This window comes from Mesoplodon bidens (assembly GCF_964165515.1).
Source record: "Mesoplodon bidens genome assembly, chromosome: 19".
NCBI classification, from domain to species: Eukaryota; Metazoa; Chordata; class Mammalia; order Artiodactyla; family Ziphiidae; genus Mesoplodon; species Mesoplodon bidens.
Genome location: NC_138179.1, coordinates 24,395,342 through 24,412,485, shown reverse-complemented (window position 1 = coordinate 24,412,485; position 17,144 = coordinate 24,395,342). Strand labels below are relative to the sequence as shown.

Sequence of the window (17,144 nt, the reverse complement as noted above, 5' to 3'; positions counted from 1 at the left end):
TTTATCTAGTTTATCACGTCAAACTTGAAACAAAAAATGACAAAGCATACTAAAAGACAAAAAACAGAACAAAACAAAAAAACGACACAGGTTGAAGAGACAGGGAAAACATCAGAACCAAACTCAAATGTGGCAGAGATGTTGGAATTAGCAGACTGGGAATTTAAAATGACTAGGATTAGTATTCCAAGGGCTCTAATGGAAAAAGTAGACAACATGCAAGAACAGATTGGCAGATGGGGAGTGGAAGCAGTGAGATGGAAACTCCAAGAAAGAATCAAAAGGAAAGGCTAGAGATCAAAACACCATGACAAGAATGAAGAATGCCTTTGATGGACTCATCAATAAACTGGACTCAGCTGAGGAAAGAATCAATGAGCTTGAAGGCATCAATAGAAACTTCAAAAACTGAAGTTCAAAGAGGAAAAAGAATGAAAAAGATAGAACAAAATACCGAAGGGCCGTAGGACAATAACAAAAGGTGTTATGCACGTGTATTAGGATTATCAAATTAAAGACTTCCTCTCTCATCTATTCATAACCACGTCACTTACACAGCCACATCACTCTACCCTGCAAAACCCAGAGGTGAACTAAGAAACCATGTTTTTGCTTGTAACTCTTAACATTGCCATACCTTATTAAATTATCTCTGTTTAAACAATGAAAGACTTCCCGAGGGATGGGTGAGAATTTAAGGCAGGGGAAAGGGGCTTACCTGGTTTCTCTGTAACCTCTTTGGACTCATTAAACTGGGCTTGAAGTGACTTCCGTCTTCTCCCATCTTCTGCCTGTCTCCTACTCCTCAAAAGACAGCTCATTCAAACCACTGGACTGTGACCAGTGGACTGGACTGGTCACTGGATTGTGACCAGTGAGCTGATATTTCTTCATGGTATCAACTGGAAAGTCATATCCCGTTTCCAATGGAGCGTTGTCTGGAGCTGGAGAAAAATTGGACCAGAGAGTTTGGAGTAGCATGTGGAGAGGTAACTTCCTTGCTGTCTCTTCAAAGTCACAGGCTTGAGGTCTGCTGACTATACTTATTTCTCCTGTTCCATCACTTTCTCTTTGTTTTCATCACCTTCATTATAAATGTCCTCATAAAAGGCCTGCCACCTTCCATCATTGTTGCTACCCTCCCCCAGTCCCATCTGCATCCTGCTTAGGATTCTTCAGTAGCATTCTTCTTGAGAGGGACATTCAAAGCCATCTATGACCTAGTGAGTGGATCTCTCGCTGCACCCCCCTGACCTTTTCCTTTCTCACCAGCCACCATGTTCGTGCAACACTGAGCTGTTTGTAGTTATCACAACCCAAGGCATCTTACTTCCTTGTCCTTAAATATGCTGTTCCCTCTGCTAGAAAGATTTCTCCCCACTCTTGGACTAGGTTATCAACATGCTCTAAGATTCAGCTCAAGTGCCCCCTCCACCAGGAAGTCTTCCCTGAGAAGCCAGTCCAGGTTTCATGCCTCTCCTAGTTTCTCCCCCATAACACAGGCAGACCTCTGCTATGCCACTTCCTTGCACTACCATCGCTTTCCTAGTCACCTTCAAGTGCCTGGGATCAAGAATTGTGTCCCGTTCTCTAAGCTTATTATCTAGTACAATATATGGAACACGGTTTGTTACATGAATAAAAGTATGAAATAGTTGACAGAATGTAAAACTCTCAAAAATATGTTGTGAAAAGAAGGTGAATGTGGATCATGAGGGAGAAGAAAAGACAAAGAAGAAAAGCAAAGCAGAAAAGAAAGTAGGCAGGAAAGTTTTATGTACTGTTTTAAACATAATAATTGGAGGAATTAACATTTCAGTCCTGGTTCAGACTGTTAAGGAAATACAGCTTAAGAAATGCCTTTTGAAACGCATTTTTGAAAAACCTTAAAGATAAGAATCAGTAGAGCTTAAAACGAAATACGTCTTTCAAAACGCTAAATCCACTTGTCAAGCCAGAAAGCAAAGAAAACATAAAAAGGTGGAAAGCATAGAAAAAGATGACAGAACAAAGATCAAACACAGGAGTTGTATCAATAAAAGCAAATGGATCAAGCTTTTCTATTAAAAGACAAAACCAATGGGGTCAAAACCCCAAACCTGAGTATGTACTGTCTACAATTTACACACCTAAAATAAAATGATCCAAACAGACTAAGATAAAAGCATGGGAAAAGACATAGCTGAAATATTAAAAAGGAAAAATATGGAAAATTGAAGTTACCATATTAATAGAAGACAAAGTAAAAAAATCGAAGGTAAAAGATATTATATGAGACAAAGTTTTTTGTTTTATTTTTTAATTAATTTAATGTTTTAATCAAAAAAAGTTAAACATGGGCACAACCTAAAGTTTTTTTTACTTCTAAAAGGACATAACAAATATGTCAGGTCCTTATCCCTCATCCTCATCCAACATTCTAAAGGCAACATTTTTCAGTTCTTTTGGCTGTTTCTTACATGTAAGAAACATGTTAAAATTAATGGACATAAACAGACCTCAGTTGATCAATGATATTAGCTTCTTATATTGCCAGCAAAGGATTTTTTTATATCCATTTTACCCTGCTCTCATTCTTCTGTTGTAGTTATATCACAATTTGGAGGTTTGTCCATATCCACTATTGTATCAGTTAGGAATGTGCTTGGCTGCAAGTAACAGAAAACACACCTAGCAATGGCTTTCAGGCAGTCAAAAGCTGATGTGGTGGTTTTAAGATGTCCTTAGGGACCCAGGCTTTTTTTATTTTTCTGTTCTCCCATTTTAGGCTCATAGTTTTTGTCCTCATGGTCACAAGACAGCTGCTACACCTCCAATATTGCACCCATGTTTCAGGGAAGGAAAAAAAAGGAAGGAAGAAAGGAAGCCAGAGGAGAAAAAAAAAGAAAAAGTTCCCTAGGAACACTTAGCTCATGTCTCATTAGCAGGCTCTGTGTCACACACCTCCAACTGCAAGGTAATCTAACATTGCAAGAATTTTTAGATAGGCACATTGCTGCCTGAACAAAATTGAAGTTTGGAATCAAGGAAGAAAGGAGTGTAGACACTGGCAAGGTAACCAACAGTGTGTGTCACAGGTGTTTTTATTATTATCTCTATGTAAATAGTGCTAACTGCTTAACCAGTAATTGTTGTAAGTATTTTCTTTCTTGTACATCTTTTTGTTTTGCCTGGAGTCAGAGCTTGCCTCATTATTTTTCATTTGCTTAAGGTTTTTTTTTCCCCTTGAACCTGTGGCTAACTTTTCCCATAAATACCAAAAGCTCTGTAAGATATCTTTCAACATTATCTTCATGTGCTTAAATCCGTCAGATAATCTGTCATTTCGAACCTTTTTCAGGAGACATCACTACTTGAGCCCTCCATTCTTCTGCTCCATCTCTAGGTTTGAAGCCACACTATCAGCTGGGACATCCCTCCATCCCCTTTCCCCACTTTTCTGAGTCTTCGGTCTTTCATTTTCTTGAATTACTATCTAATTTTGTTGGAGTATACCCTTTAGTTGCTTTCTGGAAGGAAAAAAAGAGAAAAAGACATATGCTAGTTTATATATATATTTTTTTAGACTTTTGCATTCCTACCCTAACACTTAATTGCAAATCTTGCCAGTCTAGAATTCTAGGTTGGAATTCGTTTCTCTCCAATTTTTAAAGTCTTTGCTGCATTGCTCTTTTAAAGTCCAGTGCCATTCCAATTACTGATTTTTGCTTGTGCCCTGTTTCCCACCCCACCTTTCATGTTTTTAGGTTCTTCTCTTTTTTTTTTTTTTGCGGTACACGGGCCTCTCACTGTTGTGGCCTCTCCCGTTGTGGAGCACAGGCTCTGGACGTGCAGGCTCAGCAGCCATGGCTCACGGGTCCAGCCGCTCCACGGCACGTGGGATCTTCCCGGACAGGGGCATGAACCCATGTCCCCTGCATTGGCAGGCGGACTCTCAACCACTGCGCCACCAGGGAAGCCCTAGGTTCTTCTCTTTATCTCAGTATTCTGAAATTTCACTATTGTGTGTATTGATGTATTTTATCACCCACTGTGCTGAGCATCTGGTAGGAAGTAATCTGGAACTGTTTATTCTTCAGTTCTGGGATGGTTAGTTTTATTGTTCCTTTAATAATATCTTCCCCTACACTTTCTTGATTTTTGCTTTCAGAAACTGTGACAAAATTAGGAATTGGATTCTTTCCTTTTGTCTATTTCTTTATAATTTTAATCTAATTTCTTGAAGAATTTTCTACTTTGTTTTCCAAACTCTACTGAACTTTTCATCATGGTTTTCACATTTTTAATTTCCAAAGGCTGCTTCCTCTTCGCTGATCACTGCTCCCTGTCCCCTTTATAAACAGGTTTGTTTCATAGATGCACAATATTTTACTATTTCTGAGGATACTACTTACAGTTTCTTTAAAGTTTAAAGAAATTAAACTTTAAAACTCTCTGCATTATTTTCACTTCTGCTAATTTTGTTTTGATTCCTTTCTTTTGTATCAGGAGCCTTCTTTGGAGGTCTCATGATTCTCTGCTGTTCATATTTAAGAGTGAAGCGCTGAATAACTAATTGAAAACTACATCCATGGAAGTTATTGATTTCACTGTATGGTAAACAGGTGGCCACCTAGCTTCTCCTTTGGGAATCGAATGTCAATGTGGGTAGGTCTTTTCTTTGGCTGTGTGTAGAAGGATTTGGTTTCTCCAGCCTCCCTCCCAGCATTCTGTGGCTGATAGGAAATGTTCTCATCATTCTATGAACAGGCTTTGAAACCTTATTCCCCTATGTTCAGACCTCCATCTCACCTGGCCTACTCTATGGTCAATGTATCTGAGTTTAAAGGCTCTCAGGTGCAATTTTTGAAAAAGTATTTTTCTCTTGCTTTATATTGGGGATAATTGCTGACTATATAGGATAGTGGTAGGCAGGGTAGGGGACATTGGATCTAATTGCTTCTTGTAAAGACTTTCAAATAACCCTCTGGTTGTCAACACTACCTCACCCCTGGTTTCTTTGGTATTTGCCATCTCTAATTCCGAAGGTTTTCCAGCTCTCAGCCAGGCAATACTTCCTGCTTCTCACCAGTTTCCCCTCTGCCATAAGTGGGATAAACCTTTCTCTCATTGCTAAGCCATTTACAAGTCATCCATTCATGCTCCCTTTTCATGTAACAATATTGTTTGGGGTTGTACAAGTCTTCTGCTTTCATCAAAGATGGAATTTGGGTTTCAGTTTCTCCTTGTTGTTTGTAATGATTTCGAAAAGAAATGAAAATCAAGCCACCTTTTCTCTATGATTTTAAAACTGGAAGCCTTATTTTGTTTTGACAAAAGTTACAACTCACAGAGAATGTGTCACTGATAACAAACTTTTATCTGGGCAATAATGCTGCATCAAAATACATAAAAACAAAATATTGGCTATTCATGGAGAAATTGACAGAATTAGAATGGTGGTGAGGAAGTTATTATACTTCTTTAAATCTTCGACAGATCAATAGGCAAAAATATGGAGGTTGAAGATCTGAATAATATAATTAATTCAGTTGATTTAAAAGATATGTTTCACAAAAGATCCTGAATAGCCAAAGCAATCTTGAGAAAGAAAAATGGAGCTGGAGGAATCAGGCTCCCACACTTCAGACTATACTACAAAGCTAAAGTAATCAAGACAGTATGGTACTGGCACAAAAACAGAAATATAGATCAATGGAACAGGGTAGAAAGCCCAGAGATAAACCCACGCACATATGGTCACCTTATCTTTGATAAAGGAGGCAAGAATATACAATGGAGAAAAGACAGCCTCTTCAATAACTGGTGCTGGGAAAACTGGACAGTTACATGTAAAAGAATGAAATTAGAACACTCCCTAACACCATACACAAAAATAAACTCAAAATGGATGAAAGACCTAAAGGTAAAGCTAGACACTATAACACTCTTAGAGGAAAACATAGGCAGAACACTCTATGACATAAATCCCAGCAAGTCCTTTTTTACCCACCTCCTAGAGAAATGGAACTAAAAACAAAAATAAACAAGTGGCACCTAATGAAACTTAAAAGCTTTTGCATAGCAAAGGAAACCATAAACAAGACAAAAAGACAACCCTCAGAATGGGAGAAAATATTTGCAAGTGAAGCAACTGACAAAGGATTAACCTCCAAAATTTACAAGCAGCTCATGCAACTCAATATCAGAAAAACAAACAACCCAATCCAAAAATGGGCTGAAGACCTAAACAGAGATTTCTCCAAAGAAGATATACAGATTGCCAACAAACACATGAAAGAATGCTCAACATCACTAATAATTAGAGAAATGCAAATCAAAACTACAATGAAGTTTCACCTCACACCAGTCAGAATGGCCATCATCAAAAAATCTACAAACAATAAATGCTAGAGAGGGTGTGGAGAAAAGGGAACCCTCCTACACTGTTGGTGGGAATGTAAATTGATACAGCCACTATGGAGAACAGTATGGAGCTTCCTTAAAAAACTAAAAATAGAACTACCATATGACCCAACAATCCCACTACTGGGCATATACCCTGAGAGAACCATAATTCAACAAGAGACATGTACCACAATGTTCATTGCAACACTATTTACAATAGCCAGGACGTGGAAGCAACCTAAGTGTCCATCGACAGATGAATGGATAAAGAAGATGTGGCACATATATACAATGGAATATTACTCAGCCATAAAAAGAAACGAAATTGAGTTATTTGTAGTGAGGTGGATAGACCTAGAGTCTGTCATACAGAGTGAAGTAAGTCAGAAAGAGAAAAACAAATACCGTATGCTAACACATATATATGGAATCTAAAAAAAAAAAAAAAAGGTTCTGAAGAACCTAGGGGCAGGACAGGAATAAAGACGCAGAGGTAGGGAATGGACTTGAGGACATGGGGAGGGGGAAGGGTAAGCTGGGGCGAAGTGAGAGAGTGGCATGGACTTATATTACTACCAAATGTAAAATAGATAGCTAGTGGGAAGCAGCCGCATAGCACAGGGAGATCAGCTCGGTGCTGTGTGACCACGTAGAGGGGTGGGATAGGGAGGGTGGGAGGGAGACGCAAGAGGGAGGAGATATGGGGATGTATGTATGTGTATAGCTGATTCACTTTGTTGCAGGGCAGAGGCTAACACACCACTGTGAAGCAATTATACTCCAATAAAGATGGTAAAAAATAAAAAATCAAAACTCCCAGGAGTAAAAGAAAAGTAGCCAAGGGACTTCCCTGGCAGTCCAGTGTTTAAGACTTCACCTTCCAATGCAGGGGGTGTGGGTTCAATCCCTGGTTGGGGAACTAGGATCCCACATGCCTCACAGCCAAAAAAAAAAAAAAAACCAAAACATAAAATAGAAGCAATACTGTAACAAATTCAATAAAGACTTTAAAAATGGTCCACATCAAAAATATCTTTTAAAAAAAGTAGCCAAAAGAATAATTTCTTGATTAGATTTGGAAATGGTAACATGTATGTAATATATAATGCATATATTTATAAAATATATACCTACAGACATATATATTATATATATAAAATGCATACATATATATTATATGTGTGTTTATATAATGTGCATATGGTATGTATACATATATTAGTCTGTGTTTTAAAAAGTTGGGGTATAAATTACACACAGTGCAATTTTAAAATCTTAAGCTTGATGAATTATTTTTTGTTGAGGTGTGGTTGATTTGCAATGTTGTGTTAGTTTCTGGTGTATGGCAGGGTGATTCAGTTATACATATACATATATATCTATAATTTTTCAGATTCTTTTCCATTATAGGTTAATGGAAGGTATTGAATATAGTTCCCTGTGCTATACAATAAATAAATAAACAAACAAACAAATAAATAAATAAATGATATGTTTCAAACTCTGTACTTCACAGAGAATAACAAGAAACAAAATACAAACCTCAGTGATGGATCCACGACCATATGAGAATGTGTTTCATGATGAAGTTGGCATTTCAGATCAGTAAATAAGGGGTAGATTATTCAACAAATGGTGTTGGGAAAACTGGCAAATGATCTGGAAATAAAGAGAAAGAGACTAATGACTTTGGTCTTTTAGTTATTGCTGCCAATTCTTGGCAGGCAGTTTGACTACTGGGGCTTTCCCCAAAGAGTCCTCGTTCCCTGGTCTTTTGCACGCCACTACAGGGTACTTTCTAGGCATTCCAAAGAATAATCAGAATTAAGCCATTTGACTTCCTCTGGTGACTTAAATGGCTGTGCTATTTTGAAAGCCAAGAGGTCCTTCATATTTTGCCCCTCTTAGGTGATTGCCTGGCATGCATTTGATAGCATGGAACTGCACATTGGATTCTTCCACCATGAGTTTGGAGGGGGCTAGCGCATGGGCTGAGAAGGTTGGGAATCCCACGTTACTGAGCAAAGGTAGCTTTCTATTGTCAAGCCATCATAAAGCCCTCTAATGCTGTCTGAGGACTCTCGTGGGGCTCCTCCAGCTATTCCACTGCCTTCGGAATGCTCCCAGCTTTGAAAAGGTCTTCCAGAGAGCCTGCCTTCTTTCTGCATGCCCTCTCCCCCCGTCCAGAAGGGATGTGCAAAATATTTATCAACTTTCCTTGTGTCATTGGCACCATGAATGATAGAATATCCATCAGTCTAGAAACTAGGTGTAATTAACGAGCCAGACCTGTGCATAGTAGGTGAACATCAGCTCTTTCTGTACTAGAGACAGTCCTCCTACAATTCTCCCAGGAGCATTTCCCCCAAACTTCACTTTGTTTGAGGTGTTATAGTCTCTCTTAATGTTTTCCTCCTTTATCCCTTTGAATGTATTGTATGGTTGTCCTTGCCTTCTCTGACATGTCTGCCTGATAACAATTTTCCCAGTTTGATTTACTATGCAAGTCTCTTGAGCCAGTACATTTCCGGAGGGGGCAGATGCCTCTACTGGCAGGATAGAGAGGGGTGTGGCCAGGCACATCTCCAGTGGTTTCCCCATTTTGGAAGCATCTTTCCCTTGCTTTTCCTAAGCTAGAGCTCTCTGCGAACAGGGTTTTCTCTCTGCCCAGTTACTCAAAATCCTCCCCCATGTGATTATACCATCATCTCTTAACCCTAAGAACCCATCTGGATGTTCTGTGCTCTGATGGCTGAAGAGCAAAGAGGATAAAAGTGAAGGATCCCACAGGAGATTCAGAGCCAAGCCTGGACGTGGCCAGTATTCCTTCTGCCCACACTTCACTGGCCAGAACTCAGTAGCGGGTCCTCTGACCACTGTCAGGAAGGCCGGGAACTATCATTTAACTTATTGACAGAAGGAAGAAGTGGGTTCGTGAGCATCTCATCAGCCTCTGCCTCCCTATTTTCTCCATCCTGCGGGATGTGGTACATGTTCTAAATTGGTGACCAATCTGTGATAGTTCTTCTTTCCTTTTTATGTAAAGGGAGCATTTCCATTGGAGTAGCCATGTTCTTCTTTTAGGCTGCTTGTCCTTAAACCTTGATATGCATTGGAATTGCCTGGAGAGGCTTGTTAAAAATGCACATTCCTGGCGCCGCCTCCAGGAAATTCCCTTTTTCCATAAAAGTTTGGAAATAATGTCAGCCAGAACATGACAAAAGTTTTCAAAAGTTGCACTGGCCAAAATGTTAATGGTGGTTGTCTTTGGATTATGGGTGATGTTCTTTTTCTTTCTCTTTGTACTTTCTAAGTTGTCTGATATGAACATGTGTTATTTGTATAAATAGGAAGAGGAGAGGCTAATTTGTTAAAGTTAATGGATGGACCTTTCTTGTCAAGGCACTAACGCCCTGCTTGTCCTCTTCTCCGTCTCCTCATCATGTCTCTCAGCAGCAGTTAGTACACAGTACTCTCTCTTTCTAAAAAAAATCTTTAAAACAATTTTAGCAGCTTTATTGAGGTATAATTTGCACTCCATAAAATATGCCCCTTGTAAGTCGCCAATTTTTAATACATTTATAAAGCTGTGCAACCATAACCTAATTCAGATGTAGAACATTTCCATCACCTGAAAAGGTTCCTGCCTGCCCATTTGCGATTGACTTGTTTCACTTGGCATAATATCTTCAAGGTTCATCCATGTTGTAGCATGTGTCAGAATTTCCTTCCTTTTTATGGCTGAATAATATTTCATTGTATGTATAGCACATACTTTATCTATTCATCTGTTGGGTGGCTTCCAATTTGAGGTTATTGTGAATAATGCTGCTATGAACATAGGTGTACAAATATCTGAGTCCCTGCTTTCAATTCTTTTGAGTATATACCCAGAAATGAAATTGTTAGATCACCTGGTAATTCTATTTTTATGTTTTTGAGGCACCATTATATTGTTTTCCATCACAGCTACATCATTTTACATTCCCATCAGCAGTGTTCCAACACATCCTCACCAACCCTTGTTATTTTCCATTCTTTTTTCAATAGTAGTCATCCTGATGGACCTGATTTAAAAAACATTATTTTTGACTCCCTCCTTTTTAGAACACTTTTTCACATGGCTTTGAGAGTCCAAATGGCTACATTTCTTACTACCTGCTGGCCATCCTTCTCAGTCTCTTTGGATGTATTCCCCTCTTCCCCCTGACCTAGCACTTTAGACTTCCTCTATGCTCCATCCTTACACCCTAAAGAATTTTAAAAATCAAAACCCATAAATACTGTATCACTTATATGTGGAATCTAAGAAATACAACAAACTAGTGAATATAATATAAAAGAAGCAGACTCACATGTTTAGAGAACAAACTAGTGGCTACCAGTGGGGAGAGGGAAGGGGGAGGGGCAACATAGGGGTAGGGAAGTAAGAGGTACAAACTATTAGGTATAAAATAAGCTACGAGGATATATTGCACCACATGGGGAATATAGCCAATGTTTTATAATAACTATAAATGGAGTATAACCTTTAAACGTTGTGAATCATTATATTGTACACCTGGAACTTATGTAATATTGTACAGCAACTATACTTCAATAAAATAAATTAAAACTCATAATTTTAATTATGAACACATCCTGAATTTACTTGACAAACTCTCCAGTCCCAATCTTCACCCCAAATTCTAAATTTGAATATACAGCTACCCAAACAACACTTCTACTTTCATGCCTAATAAGCTGCTGAGAGTTGAAATATCCAAAGCATATTCTTAATTTTTGCCCCAATTCTGTTGGGTACCCCCGCAGTAAAGGGCAACATCATTTACCCATTTGCTCAGGACACAGATTTTGGATTATCTTTCACTCAGACCCTCATCCCATTCAACAGAAAATCCTTCTAACCTACTTCAAATACATCCTGAATCCAACCACATCTCACATTCTGCACCACTGGCATCTCAGTGCATGCCATGTTAACATGCCACACAGACCTGTAACATCCTCCTATTGGTGTCCCTGCTACTCCTCTCCTCTCTTCCCCTCTACGGGGAGAACTCCCCACACAGAAGCCAGTGCAATCCTCTGAAAACACTGACCAACCACGTTCCTCCTGCTCTCAATCCTCCAATGGCTTCCCTTGACCCAATAGCATCCAAAATCCTTACCATGGCCCTCAAGGCCTACAGGATCTCAGCTCTGGCTGCTTGTTTGGTCTTGTTTCTCACCATTCCTGCTCATGGCGTGTGGCCACACTGGCCTCCTTGTCCGTCCTTGAACATATCAAGGCCTTGGCCCCTGCTGTTCCCTTTCCTGGCATGCTGTTTCCCTTGATGTTTGCAGAGCCCCCTCCATCACTTCAATCTGGTCTCTGAACACACTTCATTTCCCCAAAGAGGCTTTTCCTGATTAGCCCTTATAAATAGTCACCCTGTCCCATCCTACACTATCATTTTACTTCTGCTTTATCTTCCATCCCAGCTCTTACATTAACTGACCCAACACTGTATAATTATGTGTCTGTTTTCTCCCAGTCTTATCCCATGACAGCACAGACATTGTCTTTTCTGTTTATTTCTCTATTCCCCAGCACCTAGAATAGTGCTTAGTCCCTGAAGATTTTATATTATCTCTTTAAAAACTAAAGGGAATTCCCTGGTGGTCCAGTGGTTAGGAATCGGCGCTTTCACTGCCGTAGCCCGGGTTCAATCCCTGGTTGGGGAACTAAGATCCCGCAAGCCGTGTGGCACAGCCAAATAAATAAATAAATAAATTTTAAAAATAAAGAAAGAAAAAAATTGAGGCTCCCAAGTAAATTTCTCTAGGAACCAGTATTAATAAAAGATTTCCCTCTTTTTGTTTTTTAATGCAGAGCTTTTACTTTCTGGTTACATATTCAATAATAATCATACAAAATGTCAGTCTAAGCCCAGTGTCCTGACATTCTAAACTCCTTTCTCTGTTAATACTTGAAAAATCTCCCTGAGTACATTGCTTTGCTTATTCTTCCCACTTGAAGTCATCAACAGGACAGCCCTGGTTTCTAAGCCTCCAGCTTGATCTGTTCTCAGGCACAGCATCTGTGCCCTGCAGTGGGAGATGGAGAAATCCCAGGAGTGTTGCTAAATCAGGAGACTGGCTTCATTATTATGCATCCCCAGTAAATCCTAAGCATGACTTATGAGACTCCTTTTAGGATGATTAAAAGAAAGAAAGAAACTAATGAGAAGATCACACACTTCATTTGTAGCAAACATTTCAGGCAGTTTTCTTCCAAGATGTTTATAAAAGAAACCCAGGGGAGTGAAATGGGTCTCTACATCTTGATACCCTGAGTCAGAAAATTCAAGAGACCATATATTGACGTCTTAGAGAAGAATGAGGGATGTCCAGTAGAATTGAAACATAGTAATGAATGGTGTGTGGCGGATGGTAGTGTGTGTGTGTGTGCATGTGCGTGTTGGGTGGAGAGCTGATGTTGGGGAAAGATGAGAATGAGGGTGGGCGGTGGCCAGGCGGTAAAGCATCTACTAGAATCTTCAATGGCGAACTGTTGAAGGATTTTAAGCAAGGATATGCTTTAATGAAACTTGCATTTTGGGAAGATGCCTCCAGTTGCAGCATGGAGATAGAGGGCCACACCAGAGACATCAAAACCAGTGACAAGGCCATGGTGTTTCAGGGGAGACATAAAGGTAGCAATGAGGGGCCTCCCTGGTGGCGCAGTGGTTGAGAGTCCGCCTGCCGATGCAGGGGATACGGGTTCGTGCCCCGGTCTGGGAGGATCCCATATGCCGCGGAGTGGCTGGGCCCGTGAGCCATGGCCGCTGGGCCTGCGCATCCGGAGCCTGTGCTCCGCAACGGGAGAGGCCACAACAGTGAGAGGCCCGCATACCGCAAAAAAAAAAAAAAAAAAAAAAAAAAAGGTAGCAATGAGGACAGAAAGACATATATTAAAGTGGTAGAAATGACTTCATATCCTGGAATTCAAAGGTGCAGAAAGACATTTGACAGGATTCCAACCTCCGAAGAGTAGCACATTGTCCTCCCTTGGAGAGATATGCAGAAGATGGAGAAATTACAGCTTTATTTATTTATTTTTTGACTGGTTAGCTAGTGAAATTACATCTTTGTTTCAAGATTTTTTAAACAATTTTTATCGGAGTATGGTTGCTTTACAGTGTTGTGTTAGTTTCTACTGTACAGCAACGTGAATCGGCTATAGGTACACATATATCCCCCCCTTTTTGGATTTCCTTCCCAGTTAGGTCACCACAGACCACTGAGTAGAGTTCCCTGTGCTATACTGTAGGTTCTCATTAGTTATCTACTTTATACACAGTAGTGTATAGGTGTCAATCCCAATCTCACCATTCCTCCCACCACCACCCCTTCCCCTCTTGGTGTCCATATGTTTGTTCTCTACGTCTGTGTCTCTATTTCTGCTTTGCAAATAAGATCATCTGTACCATTCTTCTAGATTCCACATATATGCGTTAATATACGATATGTATTTTCTCTTTCTGGCTTACGAGAATTATAGCTTTAGATGTTTAGTTGCCTCTGCAAACTCTAAGAACTTTCTCAGGGCACTAAGGTCTACTCTCTGCAGATAAGATGAGCAGAGAATAGGTTCTCCTTAGGTTCTGACGATATGGACAGGCCTGTGTGGCCCCCTCAGGACCATGACCTATTAAAAGAGCTTTCCAGCAGGAGACAGAAAGTGTTTTCCAAACCTACTCAGTAAACCTTGTCCTCAACCGTAGCAATGAGGGCAGTAAGCCAGGGATAGATGGATGCCAGGAGAATCCTTTAGCATCCGGCCAAGCAAAGCAGTGGACCAACTCTGAGATGACAAAACGTGAGATGCAGACAGGTCGCTGTGCTATCAGAAGCCTGGCTGCAAGCCCAGCATGGCACCTCCTCCAGAAGCATCACACAAGCCCATTCTTCTCCAGGGCCAGACCCGGGACCTTGCATGGATCTCCGTCTGAGCTGCGATTTCCTGCCAACCAATCTTTCCTAGCATGTGTCTGCTGGAATAATCTGTCCCAAACCCACATGCTGGAGGCTACTGCGTTGTTTTGTTTTTAAGAGCAGAACTTCATACCAGACAGCAGCCCTATGCGATTATTCTCCATCTGCCGACTCTTCTCCACCAACCTCCAACAGATTCTTCTCCACCTTTCTCTGCTCTGCTCTGTGTCCCATATCGCCCAAGGCTCTCTTTCCATATGGTTTCTGATTGGGTTCAACTGATAGGAAATTTGGGCAAGAGGTTGGAAACTGCAGGAAAGGGAGGTCAGGATACGTCTTTCCTTCATCCTCCCATCTCGGGCACTTCAACTTCGGCTTCCCTCCATGACTGCAGCCCCCCAGGTGGTCCCTCCTCTACTGTTCCAACTCCTATGGGCTCTGCGAACAAACTTCCTCCCCATGTTGGCTTCAGCCCCCGGGATGGCCATGGCTTCTCTCTGCTGCTGGTGTCTGGGTAACTCCTCATCCCTTTTTGTCTCCCAAACCCAGGCTAGCTCTCTGGGAGTGGTCTCTTCATGTATTTCTCTTTATCTGAACCATCTGCAGTGAATTCGGTTTCCTGCAGAGACTCTGACGAGTACAGCTGCAGTGAATCATGCTTGTCACCCGCATAGTCCGTGCTGCTTCCCGTCCTGTTGAACTTGGGCAGCGTGGAAACTACGGGTTAGCACTCCAACTCATGTTGGGATCCACGTGCTTTCTTCTGGGCATCCACCTATAAAGGTTGGTCCTAATCCCTTAAAAATACACACATGCATACTTGGCGATTCCTCGGCGGATTTGCATCGTTTCTTGGTTAAAAGGACTGGCCGCAGAGTGGTCTTCATAATTTCCCTTTTGAATCTGAGATGGACTCCTCAGTCCCCTCTCAAGCCACATCTTTATTTTCCTCTACCACGTGTCGAAAAGTTTAACATCCATGGCGATGATGCAGTTCTGGTCTCTTCTAGGGTGAAGATTTAGTCTGAGATGAACTGGGAGGTTGCACCCTAACCTGAGCTATTCAGAAAAGTGTCCCCAAATGGAACTCAGATCCCAACTGGGAACGCCCTGCCTGAGCAACTGACCGAGGTGTCTGTCTTGCTTGTGTTAACGGGTATAGAAATCAGACCCTAACCAGTTTCCACAAGAAATGTCATCAGCCCTAACATGCCATGACTCTTACAGACTTAACTAAAGTTTCGGGGAGTCACAGAAAGCAGTAGCATCCCATTGTGCCCACATTCTGCCTCTCATTCATCTTCTTTCTTCTGCGTAGCTTCTTCCTCCCGATTTCTCCCCAGAGGCTCACGATTGCCCTTCCTAAAGCAGAGTAACTTCCCTCTGCTGAAGATTTAGCTCTTGTCTTAGATCGGGTTTCCTGGATGGAGACTCCGGGACAGAGAGTTGTATGCAGGCTTTTTAGGGAGTAGCCTTGGGAGGCACAAAAGAGTGAGAAAAGAAGGAGGCAGTGGGCAGGAGGAGATCGAAAGAAAGAAAAGGGGCTAAATTCCTCTCTGACAAGGAGCCAGTAGTAACGGTTGCATTATTCAAGTTGAAACGTCAGGAAATCCAGGTTTTAAGTGATTCTCAAAAATTAGAAGTGGCTACCGGTAGAAGGAAATAGACAGTATGGCTTCCACATGAGGCGAAGGACAGCAAATTAAAGACAACACAGATGCTCTCTAAAGATCACCTTGTTCAAACTGCAGTGCGCATGCAAATCACCTGGGATTTTTTTTTTTTTTTTTTTGCGGTACGCGGGCCTCTCACTGCTGTGGCCTCTCCTGTTGCGGAGCACGGGCTCCGGATGCGCAGGCTCAGCAGCCATGGCTCACGGGCCTAGCCACTCCGCGGCATATGGGATCCTCCTGGACCGGGGCACGAACCCGTGTCCTCTGCATCAGCAGGCGGACTCTCAGCCACTGTGCCACCAGGGAAGCCCCCCACCTGGGATCTTTTTAAATGCAGATTCTGACTCAGTAAGTCTGGGGCAGGGCCTGAGACTCTGCATTTCTAACTAACTTCAGGCGATGCTGCTGTGGCTGACCTGCAGCCACACTTGTGGGAAGACACTGATGACGACAGTGAGATCACATACCCGCAATCTCTGCAAACCCTGCTCGATGCACTAGACTTCTCTGAGTCCCCAGACGCACTCTGCAGTTTCCTACCTCTACGCCTTGGGTCACACTGGGTCTCCTATTGGGAATGACTTTCTGGGCACTGCCTCCACTGTCAGAATTCTACCAAGTGACCCAGGGCAAGGTCTATTCAATTCATACTTGCCCATAAAGCCTCCCTGATCCCCTAAGCTAACTGATTGCTTCTTTCACTAGATCCTTGCCTTACGGATCTGCCCACATTCTACCACATCTCAAGCTGTCTGTGCACAAATCTGTCCTAGTTTGCCCAGGAATGTAAGAATCTCAAGGTAGGAGTTCTGTAATCTTCAACACTGTTCACTCATAACACCAAATACAGGGCTTCATTAACATGTAATGTTCTACATCGTTAGTTGAATTAAGTTAATTGAGAAAGACTCAAGGCATTGGCGAGAAGTATATGGAAGCAGGAAAAACTTGAAGTGCCTTCTCCAGTGATAACTTTTTTGGCTACTTGATCTATTATTGCCCCTGAGGTCTCTCAGGAGAATTGGCTAATCAAGGTAGTAAATCTACACCCAACTGATAAAAGCACAGTTTGTCCTGTGTGCCAAGCAGTCCCTGAACCTGCCA

The 17,144-nt window shown here is 41.5% G+C and overlaps 1 protein-coding gene across 1 annotated transcript in view; it reads right to left on the bottom strand.

Moving 5' to 3' along the window:
* Nucleotides 1-397: 397 nt before the first annotated feature.
* The window catches only part of ADPRM (ADP-ribose/CDP-alcohol diphosphatase, manganese dependent), a 323,254-nt gene continuing 306,507 nt past the window's right edge, over nt 398-17,144 (bottom strand). Inside the window, exons 8-9 of the transcript XR_014013981.1 lie at nt 7,930-8,046; nt 398-944 (exon numbers count right to left, since the gene is read on the bottom strand). The gene's annotated coding sequence lies outside the window, so the exon portion shown is untranslated. The remainder of the gene's footprint in view (nt 945-7,929; nt 8,047-17,144) is intronic.